Raw genomic sequence first — 16,089 nt, forward strand, 5'->3', positions numbered from 1 at the left:
AGACGCGAATGAAACCGGATGCATGGTATTGGTAATAGCCTACACAGTAACTATTTTTATCTTCTCCTTAACCAACTGATTAATTTTTTTTTTGTTTTACAGAAATTTGAAGTATTGGCTGCAAGACCCATTGTGTGCTGCGCAAAGTTGTAGAGCATCTTTAAAGCAGAATAAAATTGTTTCCTATATGAGGCATGTTTCATATTGCCATTATTTCTGCGTTGCGAATTACAACAGAAAGTCATGTGATGCGCCACTTGCGTAGTACTACTGCGATGCTCTCAAGCGTGCGATAGATGAACAAGGTCGCCTGCAGCTTGACTGGCCACGGGGAAGCGACAGGGCAATACGCCGCTTGTACGTGTTCTACGTCGTCTCACTGATTTTATTCCATTATACCAGAAACCAATTTCCTGACGACCATTCTTTTTCTGAAGAAGAATCGAAAATCTGTTTTGAAGGTGCACAGCAACTCTCTGTATCTCATTTGAGGTCTGCATCATTTTAAAATTATTCTGTTAAGTAAGGAACAGTAAGAAGCCGGAATAAATCTAGGCTTGTGGCAAGATAACGCATTAGGTTTAGCTTGCCTACAAATTGCCTAATGTTTGAAATCTCAACTGGAATCACGTGGGACGACCCAAACACATTTAGAACAGGCCAAGCGCATAAAATCAATTTATGTGATATATATCCTTTGCTACCCGTAAAAAAAAGTTAAAATTATCATAAAACCAACGTGGTTTAAATAATAATATTGCGGTGGTGAAGTAACTGGCAACTATACTTACCACGCGTCAATACTTAAGCGTTTCTGTTCATCGTCAAATTTGCCCGTATGCCTCATTGTCCAGTTATATTCGCCTTGTTTTTCTATAAATGCCAGTGATATAGACCACGGTAAAATGTATTATTAGCCTTCATTACCGTTCATGTTAACAGATGATTATTATCTCAATAACTGCAAAATTCTTACTTTTTTTGTTCGCCTATACATACACGGCTGACACTTCCGTAGCTGGCCGCCTTGAATTTTGCTTGCACCTAACACAGAGAGAAAATGGGAACACTTCCTTTTTATTTATTTGTTGTTGTTTTTTTTTTCGCAATACTGCAGGCCACGTTGGCCCAGGCAAGGGGGGGAGGGGGCAATAGAAAAAGTTTGGTTTGTGGGTTTAACGTTCCAGAGCGACTAAGGCTATGAGAGACGGCGCAGTGGAGGGCTCCGGAAATTTCATCCACCTGGGTTTCTTTAAAGTGCATTGACATCGCACAGCACACGGGTGCCTTGCTTTGCTTTTCAGCTCCACGGAAATGCGGTCGCCGAGGCCGGGATTCTATCCCACATCCTTGGGAACAGTAGTCGAGCGCCGTAACCACTGCACCATCCCGGCGGGGTTAAAGGGAACACATAATTATGGCAGATAGATTGAATGACACTCAACGAAAGCAAAAGGCAATACATAACAAAAGTACAAAAAGCACAAAAAATTTGAAGCATGCAAAACTATAGGTGTATCTAATTGGGGGAAACATTTTTTTTTTTCTTCAAGGTTAATCGATAGGAAAATAGATTTAGGAAGCGCGTCCCAGTTGGAAACGGTTTGGGGGAAGAAACTCTACTATTATGAATTGGTTTTTCCAAATTGCTGGAAAGAATGTTCTATAGTATGGCGGGTCTTTCTAGTGCTGGAGTACCTGAATAAGCAGCGGGAGAGAATTCCGAGCTTGCCTGTTATAATTTTATGAAAAAATAAGTGCGGTTAATTTTTCTGCGCAGATAAAGCAGCATGCAGGATCTAGCTTAATCTTTGCAGAAGAGTATGATCGCCTGTATTAATGGAAAATAAAGAGAACTGGCTTTCCCTTAATTACCTCTTGTTGATAAATATATTTTTTTTTATGCGGATTCCATATAGCGGGAGCATATTCGAGTTTTGTTCTTACCAACGTTTTGTAAATTAAGAGGTTCATACTGCTAGTAATGTGTTTTTGTTTGCGTCTGAAAAAACAATTTCGTGAACGCAGATGAGCAAATATCTGATATATAAGACTCCTAGTTAATCAATACTTGAGCGTTTCTGTTCATCGCCAAATGTGCCCATATGCCTCATTGTCCAGTTTTATTCGCCTTGTTTTTCTATATATGCCAGTGATATCAGTTCAGTTCAGGCATTCAGTCGTGTCCGACTCTTCGTGACCCTATGGACCATGTCACGCCACGCTTTCCGGTCTCTCACTATCTTCTTAACATCACATAGCTTCATCTGCAATGCCTCGAGAATGCCATCTAACCATCGCGTTCGCTGCCTACCCCTTCTCCGGCGACCCTCAACCTTTCCCAACATCAAATCTTTCTCCAGCGACTCCTCTCTTCTCATCAGATGACCAAAGTAGCTGAGCTTTAACTTTAGAATTTGACCCTCCAATGAGCAGTCAGGGTTTATGGTCGACAATATCGACTGATTTAATCTTCTGGCAGTCCAAGGAACTCTTAAGAGTCTTCGCCAGCACCACAATTCAAACGCGTCAATTCTTCGGCGGTCAGCCTTTTTCACAGTCCAACTCTCGCATCCATACATCACAACTGGAAAGACCATAGCACGGGTTATACGGATCTTGGTTGGCAGACTAATGTCTCTGCTCTTTACTAGGCGGTCAAGGCTAACCATTGCTCTCTTTCCCAGAAGCAGGCGTCCCCTAATTTCATGGCTGCAGTCTCCTTCCGAGGTAATCTTGGCGCCCAAGAACAGAAAATCTGTCACAGCTTCCACTTCTTGTCCATTGATGCTCCAGGACTTGATAGGGCAAGACGCCATGATCTTCGTCTTTTTAATGTTCAGTTTAAGCCCAAACTTCTCACTCTCTTCTTGTACGCGCATCAGAATTCTCTTGAGTTCCACTTTACTTTCTGCCATTAAAGTTGTATCATTCGCATATCTAAGGTTGTTGATACGTTTTCCAGCAATCTTCACTCCAGCTGAAGACTCGCCCAGACCGGCCTTCCTCATGATGCACTCTGCATATAGGTTAAATAGGCAGGGCGACACTATGCAGCCTTGCCTCACCCCTTTCTCAATCGGAAACCAATCAGTAAGACCATGCCCAGTTCTGACTGTGGCCTCTTGCCCTTCATAAAGGTTCCTGAGGAGACAGATGAGGTGAATTGGAACTCCCATCTCTTGGAGAGCTTGCCACAATCTGCTGTGATCTACGCAGCCAAACGCTTTCGCATAATCAATAAAGCAGAAGTAAATGGGTTTCTGGAACTCTCTTGCTTTTTCCATGATCCAGCGAAGGTTGGCAATTTGGTCTCTAGTTCCTCTGCCCTTGCGAAACCCAGCTTGCACGTCCGGAAGCTCCCGATCCACATACTGCTGCAGCCTACCTTGCAGGATTTTTAACATCAGCTTGCTAGCATGCGAAATAAGCGCGATCGTGCGGTAGTTGGAACAATCTTTGGCACTGCCTTTCTTTGGAATGGGGATGTAAACTGACCTCCTCCAATCCTGTGGCCACTGCAGGGTTGTCCAAATCTTTTGACATAATGTATGCAGTGTGTTAACAGCGTCGTGGTTGAGGTTTTGAAGCAACTCAGCTGGAATACCATCAATTCCGCTAGCTTTGTTCTTAGCAAGGCTGGCTAAGGCCCATTCAACTTCACTCTTCAGGATGCGCGGCTCGATATCAGTAATCACAACCGTCCTATGTTGGGTTTGCACATCCGGGTCCTTCTTGTACAGTTCTTCTGTGTATTCCTGCCACCTCTTCTTTATCTCAGAGGCTTCAGTGAGGTCCTTGCCTCGTTTGTCCTTTATCACGCCCAGCTTAGCACAGAAGCTTCCTTTGATATCTTTGATTGTCTTATACAGAGCTCTCTTGTGTTCCTTAATTGGCTGTTGTCCTCATCTGCTTGACACTGTATGTTCAGGAAGGCATTCTTATCTCTCCTTGCTATTTTCTGAAAATCCGCATTGAGAACCTTGTATCTTTCTCTTTCCCCCATACCTTTTGCCATCCTCCTTTCCTCAGCTATTTGCAAAGCCTCTTCAGATAACCAGTTCGCTTTTTTGCATTTCTTTTGCTTTGGAACTACCTTAATAGCAACTTCTTGTATTATATCACGAACATCAGTCCACATCTCTTCGGGCTCTTTGTCTTCTAGATCTAATTCTTGAAATCGATTCCTCACTTCCACAGCATAATCTAATGGAATCTGATCCAGATCATACCTGAAAGGCCTTCTAGTTTTCTGCGTTTTCCTCAATCGAAGCTTAATTTTGGCAACAAGAAGCTGATGATCGGTGCCACAATCGGCCCCAGGCCTTGTTTTTACTGCTTGTATAGCGCTTCTCCATCTCTGCCGGCAAATAATATAATCGATCTGATTCCTGTACAGACCGTCTGGTGAAATCCATGTGTACAGGCGCCTCTTGTGCTGTTGAAAATCAGTATTCGCTATGGTCAGGTTGTTTTCTTGACAGAACTCTACTAGCCTCTGCCCAGCTTCATTTGGCTCACCAAGACCGAACTTGCCTGTAATTCCGGATATTTCTTCACTCCCGACCTTAGCATTCCAGTCTCCTATGAGAAAAACGACGTCTGATGATGGGGTGCGGTCTAAAAGGCATTGTAGGTCCGCATAAAATCTCTCAACGTCAGCTTCTTCAGCAGCAGTGGTCGGTGCATAGACTTGGATAACTGTTATGTTGAAAGGGTGACCTTGGATCCGAAGTGAAATCATTCGGTCGTTTTTGGGGTTGTACCCTAGCACTGCTTTGCCCATTCTTCTGTTTACTATGAGAGCGACCCCATTCCTTCTCTTGGATTCGTGCCCACAATAAAAGACATAATGGTCGCCGGAGTTAAATTCTCCCATTCCGGTCCACTTGAGCTCGCTGATACCCAAGATATCAATGTTCAATATGTCCATTTCTCGCTTGACGATATCCAGTTTACCTTGCGTCATAGATCTTACATTCCATGTTGCTATGTGATATATCTCCTTGCAACATCGGACTTTCCGGTCGCTTCCCGACACATCCACAACTGAGCGTCCTTTTGGCTTTAGCCCAGCCGCTTCATTCGTCCTGGAGCTACTAGGAATCGCCCTTTGTTCATCCCCAGTAACATGTGGGACGCCTTCCAACCTGGGGGGCTCATCTTCCGGCGCCATATCGATAATAGTATTGTGACTGGCCATAGGGTTTTCTTGGCAGGAAATACTGGAGTGGGTTGCCATTACCTTCTCCAGTGAATCACATTTTGTCAGAACTCTCTGCCGTGACCTGTCTATCTTGGGGGGCCCTACACAGCAGAGCTCACGACTTCATCGAGTTTCGCAAGCCCCTCCGCCACGACAAGGCAGTGATCCATGAAGGGGGCCAGTGATATAGACCACGGTAAAATGTATTATTAGCCTTCATTACCGTTCATGTTAACTAATGATTATTATCTCAATAACTGCAAAATTCTTACTTTTTCTGTTTGCCTATACAAACACGCCTGACACTTCGGTAGCTGGCCGCGCTGAGAGCACATCCGCTTGTCCATGCCGGAAACGGACGATGCCTCTTGCGATGCCGAGTCCTCTGTCCAGTAACAACTGAGTGTTTTCTTCGGCAACCCGTTCCGTGATTTCGACTTCTGTTGTAACCACAGAGAGGATGACGCTTGATCGAGGCGGTACGGTCAATTCTCCGTTGAGGACGCTGAGAGCGACGTGATGCGTCAAAATTCTTGTAGCAAGTATGGCTTTGTCGGTCGAGAGCTTGATGAGTTTGGATCGAAGGTCGATGATCGCTCGATGTTCGTTCAGAAGGGTTAATGTTGAAATTGGGCTGCTTGGCTCGGTTAGGTGCATCGTCTTCAAGTTGGCTGGGGAGGGCGAAGACTTCTCGGGTATCCGCTAGCTCGTCAAGGAAAGCAATCGTCATGCCCTTGTTCAGGTGCCTGTATTCGTCGGTATGTTCTTAAAATGCTAATAGATAACTGTAATCCGCAGAAGCACTTTCTTATCGATGTTTAAATCTACATTTCATTTTTCACACCACTGAGAAATATTAAACAGGGATTCTTGGAGCATCCGATTATATTCGAACGATCATAATTCTTTAAAGACCACAAAATCGTTTACGAACAATTTTATGGTACAGGAGAAGAAACCGCTTCTGCTAGATCATTTATATATTGCCGCAAATCCTTCAAAACTGTATTTATTGTTTTTTAACAGGCGCCGGCATGCGGCCTTATCACTGTGATTTTGGAACGCGTATCAATTCTGTTTTCCGTTTTTGTTCGTGCTCGTTGTCGCGATACGACACGGTATCATTTTTGTTTTTGTCGCGAACGATGTGCCGAGATCTGTCTCGAAGATTCCGATCCCTTGCGTATGTTTCTACAATGTTCCAGGTTGCGCTAGTAGCAGTTTGCGACGTTATCTACATTGTTCTGAGCAGCCTTTAAATTAAGCGCCAACGAGTGTGACGGGCATTATTTGTTCGAGGATCGACGAGCACGTTTGTTGATATCACCGCCATCGAGTTGCTTAGTTCTTTTGCGGACGCACGTCAGCCCAATAAAGAGTTAATTTCAGTACCATTAGGCCTGTGTCTTCTGTTGGTGTCTACGGGCTTGTCACCACTACGTGACATCTGGTGGAGGTGCTGCAATTGATCCTTCAAGCGAAGACCCCAGCCTCGTTCCTGTCGCCCTGGGGGACCAAACCAGCCGCCGACTCCAAGGCCTACAACCCGAACACGGTCTGCTGCCTGGCCCCGTTCGACTTCGGAAGGCATCAACTTTGGAGATGGCCCAGTCAACAGCACCAGTCGTCTTCGTGCAGCCCCGGGAGCCCCCATCTTCCAAGGACTGCCCAATGAAGATGCGGAAGACTGGGTGGACCTTTTCGACGGTGTGGCAGAATTAAACCGCTGGAACGACGCTGCGGAACTCAGGCAAGTCTACTTTGTGCTTCAAGGACATGCCCGAGTTTGGTTCGAAAATCACTAGACTTCTTTGAAGGATTGCGAGATATTCAAAGCAGAGTTTTTGATGGCCTTTGCAATTTCTGTCCGAAAGCAAAGAGCTGAGGCCCTCCTACAATTAAGACCAACTCCCAAATGAACCCGTCTTGGTCTACGTAGAGGAGATGAAGCGCCTGTTTCGCCGCGCCGACCCTAACATGATCGAAGGTGAGAGAGTGAAAAGTTTAATGCGAGGCTTAAAGAGTCGCTTCTTGCGGAACCTGCCGAAAACTACGGACGAATTTGAAAGTGAAGCATCGACAGTCGAGAAGACGTTGGACAATCGGTTGCGCCACTACGAGCGACCACTTCAACCGGACTACCCAAGCCACTAACCCAGCGCATCTGCAAGCGGAGAGAACCTTCGGGACCTCATCCGGGAAATCGTGCGAGAGGAGCTCCGCCGACTGCTGCCATCATCGCAACAACCCCAGGTGGCGATCTTCGCGGACACCGTCCCTGAAGAAATCCAGCAGGCGCTAGGCGTTCCTAAGCGACGGCTGCGACAGTTCCACAACAAGAGGAAACAGCGATGAACTACCTGCTGCATTACGCCGCCCTGCGCCCTGACGGGATGACTTTCCAAGCCCTCGCCGTTACCGTCCTGTTCCTGAAAGCCGCCCCCTGGCTACTGCCAGCCAAGCCTACCAACGACCCTGTCCCCTCTGTCCAGTCTCCTCTCTTGTGTTCGTCTTTTTTTGCGCTTACTTTTCCCCGTACGATCATGAACCAACTAGCCCAGCAACAAGTTTTACATCAGGACAGCGAACAACCGGCCATTATGCTTCCACTGCGCTGAGGCCGGCCACATTCTGCACCACCTGTACCGACGAATCGGTCTCCGCGGATTTGAAGTCGACGCTCCACGACCACGCCCAGGTGAACGATCGCAAGAAATCGACAACTATCTGTGTACCGGTGAGATTGCGCCACCAAGCCGTCGGTTTAGGTCTCCGTCGCTGTACAGGGCCCGCTCTGCGTCTCCAGGCCGTAACTACGATGAGAGTGTGCGCGGAAGGTCCCCAAGCCCGCGCAGGGAAACTAAACCGAGCAACCTTTGGAGGTGAGGTTGCTTCATGGCGAAAACACGAAGAACCTCCATCGCCGACGATGAGTGATGACGATGCAGCCATTAAATCGCTGATCCACAAGACAACGTCGACGAGATCACGATCAGACTTCAAGTTGACATCGCCGCCCAGCGACGTTACGATGGTGGGCCCCGGCCGCGACCTCAGCACAAGACGAAGCAGCGATCTAACACTGAAGCCAATGTGCAATACTAGGACTCGAATAAGCGACCTTGAGGTTGCTGTCGACGGACGCATGGTTACCGCCCTAGTGGACACCGGTGCCGGCTACTCTGTCATCAGTGGAGCTTTCGCCGCCCAGCACAAGAAAGTGATGACCACTTGGGACGGCCCGCAAATCCGCACCGCTGGTGGTAATCTTATTATGCCGTCTGGGCGATGAACCGCAAGGGTTACAGTTAATAGACCTACATACCCTACCAGCTTCGTCGTCCTACAGCACTGCTCTCGCGATGTGATTCTAGGCATGGATTTTCTGAACGAACATCGAGCGATCATCGACCTCCAATCCAAACTCATCAAGCTCTCGACCGACAAAGCCATACCTGCTACGAGAACTTCGACGCATCACGTCGCTCTCAACGTCCTCAACGAAGCATTGACCGTACCACCTCGATCAAGCGTCATCATTTCTGTGGTTACAACAGAAGGCGAAATCATGGAAGGGGTTGTCGAAGGAAACACTCAGTTGTTACTGGACAGAGGACTCGCCATCGCAATAGGCATCGTCCGTTTCCGTCATGGACACGCTGATGTGCTCGTCACGAACTTCAGCGACGTATACAGGCACCTGAACAAGGGCATGACAATTGTTTTCCTTGACGAGCTAGCGGACACCCGAGAAGTCTTCGCCCTTCCCAGCCAACTTGAAGACGGTGCACCCAACCGAGCCAAGTAGCCTAATTTTGACATTAACCCAGTGCACCCCCGAGACAGACAAGACTGGATTCGCACTCTTCTTGAAAACTGCAGCGAGCGCTTTTCTACAGCGTCGAAGGTGTGGCAAACTCCGTTGGCAATGCAACGCATCATCACGGACGAAAACGCTCGACCGCTACGTCAAAGCCCCTATACGTGTATCGCGGCGAGAACGCCAGGCCATACGCGATCAAGTTGAGGAAATGCTGCGTGATGACGTGATCCAGCCATCCCTGCATTGACGACACTCTGGACCGGCTCTGTAACGGTAAGTACTTCTCGTCGATGGACCTGAAGAGCGGGTACTGGCAAATTGAGGTCGACGAAAGAGACCACGAGAACACGGCGCTCATAACACCGGACGGCCTCTTCGCATTCAAGGTAATGCCATTTGGCTTGTGTTCCGCACCAGCCACATTTCAACGGGTAACGGACACTTTCCTGGCGGGCTTAAAGTGGCAGATTTGTTTGGTATACTTGGACGACGTCGTTGTGTTCTCGTCAAACTTTGAAGACCATCTGAGAAGGCTTCGAACCATACTTGACGTAATCAAGTCCTCAGGTTTAACGTTGACAGCAGAGAAATGTCACTTCGCCTACAACGAGATGTTGTTTCTTGGTCATATTGTCAGCAAGGAAGGAGTTCGCCCTGACCCACAGAAAACAGCTGCGATCGCAGTTTCCACAGGCAGGCAAAAAAAAATCTGTGCGTCGATTCCTTAGGCTGTGAGCATATTACCGACGATTCGTCAAAAACTTTTCGCGCCTCGCCGAATCTTTGACGCAGCTTAAAAACGCAGACGTGCCATTTCAATGGGAAGCACCGCAAGCAGAAGCCTTTAAGAAACTTAAGCGCCGCCTCCAGTCTTCTCCAGTGCTAGGCCACTTCGATGAGAACGCCGAGACTGAGATACATACCGACGCAAGCAGTCTGGGCCTAGGCGCCGTTCTCATTCAGATGATTGCTGGACAGGAGAAAGCAATCGCCTACGCTAGCAGGTCCCTCTCGAAAGCCGAAGCGAATTACTCGACCACCGAGAAGGAGTGCCTTGCGATCATCTGGGCCACTTCAAAGTTCCGCCCGTACATATGCGGCCGGTAGTAAACGATCACCACGCGCTCTGCTGGTTAGAAAATTTGAAGGACCCCTCCGACCGCCTTGCCCGATGGAGCCTACGTCTTCAAGAATTCGACATCACAGTCGTCTACAAGTCAGGCCGCAAGCACTCCGATGCAGACTGCATGTCACGTGCCGCTGTTGATGCTCCTGCGAAAGGAGACGACGAAGACGCTTTTTGGAGACCAGTAGGCGCCAGCAGTTTCGCAGAACAACAGCGATCACACCCTGAGCTGAAAGCGCTAGCCGATTACATAGAAGAAAAGACCGCATCTCCTCCTGCTGTGCTCAGGCAACATTTATCACCTTTCGCGTTAAGCAATGGCCTCCTCGCTAAGAACTTCGCACCCAACAGGACCGCGCAGCTTCTTCTTGTGCCTAAAAACCTCCGGCAGGAAATTCTGCAGGCGTTGCAAGATGAGCCCACAGCAGGCGATCTCGGGTTTGCACGCACGTTACGTCGAATACAGAAGTACTACTGGCCGCGACTGCCTGCCGAAGTTGCCCAGTACGTGAAGACATGTCGTGAGTGCCAAGGACGCAAGACGCCGCCGATCATACCAGCAGGACTACTAAACCGGATTCCAACCCCAGACCTGCCCTTTCAACAAATTGGAATGGATCTCCTAGGCCCCTTTCCAGCTTCATCTATGGGGGGTAACAAGTGGATCATCGTAGCCACTGACTACCTTACCCATTACGCCGAAGCAAAAGCACTGCCGAATGGTACGGCGGCAGAAGTTGCCAAATTTTTTGTCGAGCAAATTCTCTTGCGACACGGCGCCCCTGAAGTGCTCATCACGGACAGGGGAACGGCGTTTGCGGCAGAGTTGACGCAAGCCATCCTGGAATTAGTCATACAAGCCATCGACGAACAACTGCATAGCATCCCCAGACCTACGACTTACGGAGCGCCTGAAGACGATCGCGGACATGATCGCCATGTATGTTGACGCTGAACACAAGACCTGAGACGCCATCTTGCCGTACGTGATCTTCCCGTATAACACGGCAGTCCAGGAGAAGACCAGAGCGACCTCGTTCAAGCTTGCGTACGGCAGGGAGCGCACGACGACGCAATGCTGCCGCACGTAACCAACGAGGACAACTTTGACGTCGACGCCTCCTCCAGTGTGCAGAGGAAGACCGACGACTCGCACGGCTACGTATTAAAGACCAACAGCGCACCGACACCCGACGATACAAGTTACGACGACGCCACGCAGAGTACAATCCAGGAGACCAAGTGCGGGGTTGGACTCCAATTCGCCGCCGTGGACTAAGTGAAAACCTGCTGCGTCGTTACTTTGGGTCATACAAAATCCTTCGCCGCGTCGGACAACTGGACTATGAAGTTATTCCCGACGGTACGACAGCATCACAACGGCGACGCGCCGCCCAGAAATCGTACATGTTGTTCGTCTGATGCCTTATTACGCGCGATAAAAATCTGTGGTGTTCAAATTTTGTAATGTATCTATTTATGTTGCTTTGTTTATATGGAGCATCGAGGCGATGTTTTTTAAAGGGGGAGTAAGGCCGCGAAACCTTCAAAACTGTATTTGTTGTTTTTTAACCGCCGCCGGCATGCGGCCTTATCACTGTGATTTTGGAACGCGTATCAATTCTGTTTTCCGTTTTTGTTCGTGCTCGTTGTCGCGATACGACACGCTATCATTTTTGTTTTTGTCGCGAACGATGTGCCGAGATCTGTCTCGAAGATTCCGATCACTTGCGTATGTTTCTACAATGTTCCCGATTGTGCTAGTAGCAGTTTGCAACGTTATCTAAATTATTCTGAGCAGCCTTTAAATTGAGCGTTGACGAGTGTAACGGGCATTCTTTGTTCGACGATCGACGAGCACGTTTGTTGCTATCGCCGCCGCCGTGTTGCTTAGTTCTTTTGCGGGCGCAAGTCAGCCCAATGAAGAGTTAATTTCGGTACCATCAAGCCAGTGACTTCTGTTGGTGTCTACGGCCTTGTCACCACTACGTGACAATAAATTAGGAATAGTAAATGTCCTACAACACCTCCTTGAGGAAGAGAATGCTTCTCTGTCCGCTTGCCGTTATCCGTGCCTAGTCACCATATCTCTTTTTTTTTCTATTGCCATCATATTGCAAAAAAAAAAAAAGTTGCCCATCTTTCAATCTAATTCTTGACTTAGCGGTACACCCGGAGCTTTACGTTCATAATTCCCTGGTTTATTTCACTCTTCTGGTCCCTCACGTTCATAACAAGAGCAGCCATCAAGAGCGCATCCACAGGCGGACCCAATCGCTTTTCCCGCCGCCTTGAGCATCTCCACTTCCGACGAGTTCCGAAACCGTACACCGCGCACACGCAACCATGTCCGCTCTTTCTTCGTCATCCCGCATTCACTTGTTCAACTTAGATGGGCGCGCTGTCACCGGAAGCTGTCTGCCGAGTGTCTCCCATTTCTAGTCTTCTTTTCGCCTGAAAACTGAGGCGACCTGCGTGTCGCCGATGGCATTCATTGCTTCTCGTGTTCGACTGCGGGGATTTTCGTCGTCAGCTTTCTTCCTAAACCTGAATATTAGACTTGTGCAGGGAACACGGTTATGTCAGAGACTCCTGGCGGCTTTTGTGCAATCAAATCTCCGGAATGTTCGCGATAAAGTTAATTAAAGGTAAAGTTAATATATTTATATATATATATATATATATATATATATATATATATATTGCTCGAGCGTCATTACCCATGCCTTATCACGACCTTGCTACCCTAATATCTCGAGTCATCGCCCATGTCCGAATCGCCGCCTCCCCCCCCCCCCCCTCCTCCCTCAATATTTTGGCAAAATATCAATTATGCCAAACCTACCATAGTAATCGCCCGCCTCCCGAAAACGTAAAACGCTGGCCTTGCCAATTGCCAAAACTACCGCCCCCCCCCCCCCCCCCCCCCAAACATCGTGACCGCGAAGAAAAACGAGAGACACCTATTTTACTCACACATCCTCTAGCATTTCCGCGACCCCAAGGTCAAAGGGCGCTCGTGCAGAAGAAAAACAATCGGGGTAGAAAAGCAATATTCCTTCTTTTGCAAGCGCAAGGAAGTCTGTTTTCGCCCAAGACGAAACAGGAGGTCGCTATCTTTTTGCACCTTGATATGCGGCGCTGATAAGGATGACGTCGCATTTCGATTGCCACATGACCACTCCTAAAGGCGCCGGATCCAGTGGCAGCTGCGGCCAACAGGCGAACCTCAATATAGAAGGCGGTCTTTAAGCGGTAGTTTTGCCGGCCGTATTACCTAGCTGTCTCTCGCTTCCAGTGGTGGCTGCCTTCTAACACGCGATGAGAAAAGGCTCTTCTGGAACTGCTTTGCGTGATGCAAGCAGGGTGCTTCGCGGTCAGTAATACATTTTTTTCTTCTTGAGTCTAACAGCCAGATAACATCCCGTGACTAAAGTTGACAGTATCTCTTGTCAAGCCACGCAGCAACAGCATACGAAGGGTGCATAGCTGCTAGCTTTTTCCAAGTTATTTTTTCTTTAATTCCCGAAATATGGCCTGTCCCAGTCGTTTCATAAATTTCAGATGGCGGGAGCACGGGCGATGAATCGGGATATTACAGATGATTCAATATCTTTTTTCAAAGGTATATTTTTTAGATACTCCTTAATCGCTTTTTCAAGTCTATCTTAGCATAAGTCAAGGAAGACGTGCTTCCCGGCAACCACTCTAAACCACTGTCAAAGTGCACAAGACGCTAAATCTCATTGCTGCCGCCCGCTTTCAATTAGCGCCAAAACGCTGCTGGTACACACTTCGTTTATTATTTCTTAACTCTGGCCGGTCCATTCAGTCTTTTCGTCGATCCGTCTGAGTTTATTCGGAGACCAGACTTGACCTCTCTGCCAACCGGAAACCCAAGTCCTCTTCCGTGTTCCCCCATCAATCTTTTCTCTTCGTTTTTCAAGTGCCAACAGAGTTCAGTCGCAAAATGAAGTGCTGTATACGAGTTAACTTTGCTCTGGGTTAATCCTTGATATTGCCTAAAAGTAACCCGCGTCCCTATCCGCATTCTGTGCCCTCTCATTAACACAGTTGCGTGGCGACGTTCCCGCGAGCAGGGGCATTAGATAAGCAATTCGTCAGACTCGTTTCCTCCCGCTCGCCTCGCGCTTCAATCGGTTCGACCGACACCCGCCGCTAGGAGACAAAAGGGGAAGGAGGCAAAAGGGGGGTGGGGGTATTTGCTTCACTGCCGTGCAGTATATCTTCCAAGTGCACACCAGAGCGTCCTCGAACAGAGCGTGTGTTCGCGCTGCAGACACTTTCGATTACTGCCTCAAACTCGCGTTCGCGCACGCTAACTTCGGCAACCAGGCACTCATTACTGAGCACAAAGGGTCCCTCCACGCTACGCGGCAACGCCACTGGTTCCTTCGTGCACTATATTCACTCGCCCTCTTAATCCTTTACTGTTACTTAAATCTCCCCGGCATGAAGCTTCTCCTTCTCCCGCCGGCTTCTTTGCCAGCTGGGCAAAGCTCTCTTCCCTCCGGGGAGCTGCCACCTCCTCGCCAAGCTTTCAAACTACATTCCCTGCGGCATCACCGCACAAGTGCACAGTTTGAAGTTGGGCGCTGCTAAACTCGGAAGGCGGGAGGCGGGAGGAGCTCCGCCGCGTTGGTCCAGTCTGTACGCGCCGTAGCGGCTCCCCCTAAATCGCAGTTCAAAGCCGCGGCGTCAAAGCTACGGACAAAAATGAATAAACATCCGAGTGGGTCTACCACGGACCTCTGCCGGGGATGAGATTAGCCGCGCCGTACAAATGAGCCGTGTATAGTTTCGCGACACCAGGGAGGATTTGGATTGGAGCGTTGGACTGATTTTATAAGTTGCGATTTCGGCGCGTCAGCAGGATGTCTCTGCCCGCGCACGAAACGTACGAACGTTTCTTTTCATCCTCGATGGCGATAAAGAGACGGGGCGGGATATAGTTTATACTTTTCAAATGCAGAAAGACCTTAGCTGAACTAATATTTTCCCTGCCAGCTCACAGAAGGAATGTGGAACTTAATGAGCTGCTGTCCGCATCTCCTTTGAGCTTATTAGAAAATGCTTGCATGGGGGCATCTTATGCTATGTTTTATCGTGGTTTTAAGGCGAAAGCTTTTATTGCATCATTGTTGTCCGCAGCAAAAAAGTGTCACGCTTTTGCGGCGGCTCTGATTGGTCGAGACAGGATGGCATCATGGAGGCCTCGACCGATCCCAGAGCACCACCACCACAGTATGCACGAATGCGTGCCTTATATGACCATATGACAATCAATGATCAATAACTGATTAATAACTAATAATTACTAGTATTACATATATATTACTGACTACTAATTAACGGGTAATAAATACTTATTTACTACCTTCAGACTAATTGATTAATAATTCTTAATTAGTGACAGTTGCGTAATGCATTATTTATTAATTAATGCCGCGCATTCGGTAAAATCAACCACACAACAGTAAACGTTGCACAACTGCGAAGATACAAGGAGAGCGATCTCGCCGCTGCCAAGCAGAATTCACTGAATAAATGCACTCGTTGAATGCGAGAGTATAGTCACTCGCTTTACTCGTGGTCTATTCATCGCTACATGCGTAACAGTCGAGTAGCAGAATGCAGCACTCAGGCTTTTGCCTTTCATCACTTTAGTCGCCAAAGTGTCCTCGAATTTTTGTGATATTTACAGGGTTATGTGAAAATGAGATGTCATGTCCTGCTTCTGAAAGCATCGAAAACTTCTGGTGTCCTGATACTGGTGCCGGAATTTTAATGCCAACGTAAGGCGAAATTCATTGTAACACGAAAATGGTGCGGCGATGTGCTTGTACATCGGCGAGCGCTATTACTGCATGCTTTCCAGTCACTCTTAGAGCGGAAACTCTATATCAGAGTGTA

Source organism: Amblyomma maculatum, chromosome 1 (genome assembly GCF_055883805.1).
Source record: "Amblyomma maculatum isolate TAMU_Amacu chromosome 1, ASM5588380v1, whole genome shotgun sequence".
NCBI classification, from domain to species: domain Eukaryota; kingdom Metazoa; phylum Arthropoda; class Arachnida; order Ixodida; family Ixodidae; genus Amblyomma; species Amblyomma maculatum.